Below are 2,828 nucleotides of genomic sequence, written 5' to 3' on the forward strand. Positions count from 1 at the left end.
TTCAGTTTCTAATGACCTAGCCTCAATAGAGTTTCTGGTCCTAGGAGCGTAGCCACTGAGAACTAACTGTAAACTCAAGAGCTATTGCATAACTAATGCTGAATATTTCTGGTCCTCAACTCAATAACTCAACTGCTTAGGTGACCCTACTACAAAGGACCCAGCACTCAGGCAGCCTAATAATTCTGCAGCCAATGTTGCAGAGGTGCCCTTCCTAAACTAGTGGCCTAGCCCTGACCCTACAGCCTCCGAGTAGGAGTCAGAACTGGGCTGGACTCGTGACCAAGGCGAAGTTTGTCATCCCTGTCTCTGGTCTTCAGTATCTCTGTCTGTCGTGTGGTTGTGGTCCTAATTAGAAAGCCCTTAGAAGATCCTGAAAGGACTGTTATTGTACAGCTGCACAAAGGGTATTATGTCACAGTGGTATAAGGGCACGGCAAATAATGTGAACTAGGAATAATAAGGGCACTTATTCCCAGAAGCATATTGATTTAAACCACAAAAGCTCCTTGGCACAGGGCTTGAGGATTGTAAAACCTGAGCAATCAACAACCCCTGGGAGAGGGGAGCCCAGGCCAGCCTACCGCTGGGGAGTTCATTTGGTCGTGGTGGGTGGGTCGGTGTTGTCCCTCAGGTGTTCTCACTTTGGTGAAATTTCCCTGCTGGAGTGAGCCCAGCCCATCTGCTGGGTTCTGGGACGAAGTGGCCATTACTTCCGCAAACCTTCTGCATAAAAGAAGCAAAGAATTGGCCTTAGCAAATCTCAGTAAACTTTTCATTCTCTGTAGGATGAAGACAGGTCTCTAGATAGTGGAAATTTCATGGCCACTTTTGCTTCTAAAATCTGTATAGCCTAAAAGTCATCTTGGTCACACCTTGACCTGCCGTTGCTACCTCTGGTCAGAAACTTGGGAAAACCAGCCAGATGCACTGTGTCTATGAAAAACAAAGTCACCATAACAACCTGGTCATCCTGGAGTGGAAAACGATGTTTAAACATGGCTCTGACAGGAAGAAGGGCAGAATCTACAAAGCAAAAGAACGGTGGCTCCTGGAAAAGACAGGCACATGTGCTAGTGGCTCCAGAGTTTCTCTCCAGGAACCTTGATCGTTGAAAGTGGGCTTGAGAACCCGCTTGCCGTGTTTGCATAGGACTTTATATGAACTGGGAAAACATCAGCTATTCATAAGAAGGAGGTGAGTGTGTGTGGGCATGGGGTGCTGGTGGAGGTGAAGAGGGGGTGGCTAAAGCCCTCAACTCTGCTCTGGAAATCAGCATTAGGCATGGGTAAAGATTCATCCTATATATACATGAAAGAAGCATTTATACATGCAACGAGAATCAGGGAACTTGGCCTCTGGGACCAGCTTTGCCACAAACTGACTAGGGCAAGTTATTTTCTAATCTAGGCTGTAGTCAGGGTTCCGCTGGCTGCCCATGGCGCTCCAGGAGGTTCTGAGGACAGATGTAGGACAGGTGTGATGTGTAGGACAACCAAATAAACCTTGTCAAACCAACGTCAAGTAAAGGCCACTGCTCACCTGGTTTACCTGGTCAGGTCACCTGACCTTGATTTCATTGGCCTGGCAGAATCCACCCAGTCCAAATACCCAGAGGAGTTATACACCTGGGGAATGTATGTAGACGACAAAAGGAAGAGGTGAGAATAACTAAATCTGTGTGGCTGAAAGAAAACTGCATTGTTTAATCATAAATTTACCCAACCAACCATGGATGTGATATGATAGGACATGACATGACATATGATATGGGATGATAGATGATACAATGATATGATGTGTTGGCTTCCATTTTCCTTCTGACCAGAAACCTGGAAAAGCCCCTTAATCAAGCATGACTGAGAGATGGGTAGAGAGGTATAGGATTATACATGGAAAAAGAACAGAGGTCGGGGTCACCCCAAAGTGTCTGGCATCCCAAATCTGCCACTTACCAGTTGTGCAATTCAAGGCACATTGCTGGAGATCGCTGGGTCTCAATTCCTTCATTTGTAAATTGGAGAAAACACAACTACCTCATAGAGTTGTTGTGAGGATTAAATGTCAACATAGATATAAAGTATGTAGGAAGTACTAGATGCCCAGTACCAGCAGCTACTTGCTTGATTCTTGTTTGTAATACATTCTTCTTCCTCTTGCATGTTCCCAGTTCTCTCAGTCCTCTCCTGCTGTCCATGGCTCATGTCAAGCTGGGCAGGAGTGTTCTTTTAAAAATTTAAGGTGCCTAAATAAGTATGGAGAAAATTCCACTGTTAGACAGTTGTCCCAACTCTTGGACAGGGTCCCAAGAGAGGCCTAAGTCACCATCCCCAGCCTTTGCCTGCAGTGATGGGACAGTGGTACATGGCCACAGGGCCCCAGTTGAGGGAGGGGTCGAGCAAAGCCAGAGAGGTTGGATGGAGATAAGCAAGGGTCAGCTGCCTGAATTAGGGATAACTCCTCATGTTGCTTCCAAGCCTGAGATACCATGATTTTTAAATCTTTCTCTATCTACTCCATTAATCCATATAGACCAGCTGACTCAACCAAGGTCGCATATTGAGCAATGGCTGGGCTGGGGTTAGTAGCTCTGGCCGTTGAGCCATTATCACAGAACTGGCAGAGACCTTGAACCCATCCCAGTGGAAATTTCAGGGCTGTTCATGGAGCATTCGATGGGCCAACAGCATACCATGTTGATTTTTTAAATATTCCCTGATAATTTTCACATCAAATAGTTTCTGCTATGTTAATTCTTTTTTTTTTTTTTTTTTTTTGGCGGTACACGGGCCTCTCACTGTTGTGGCCTCTCCCGCTGCGGGGCGCGG

This window comes from Physeter macrocephalus, chromosome 4 (genome assembly GCF_002837175.3).
Source record: "Physeter macrocephalus isolate SW-GA chromosome 4, ASM283717v5, whole genome shotgun sequence".
Lineage (NCBI taxonomy): Eukaryota > Metazoa > Chordata > Mammalia > Artiodactyla > Physeteridae > Physeter > Physeter macrocephalus.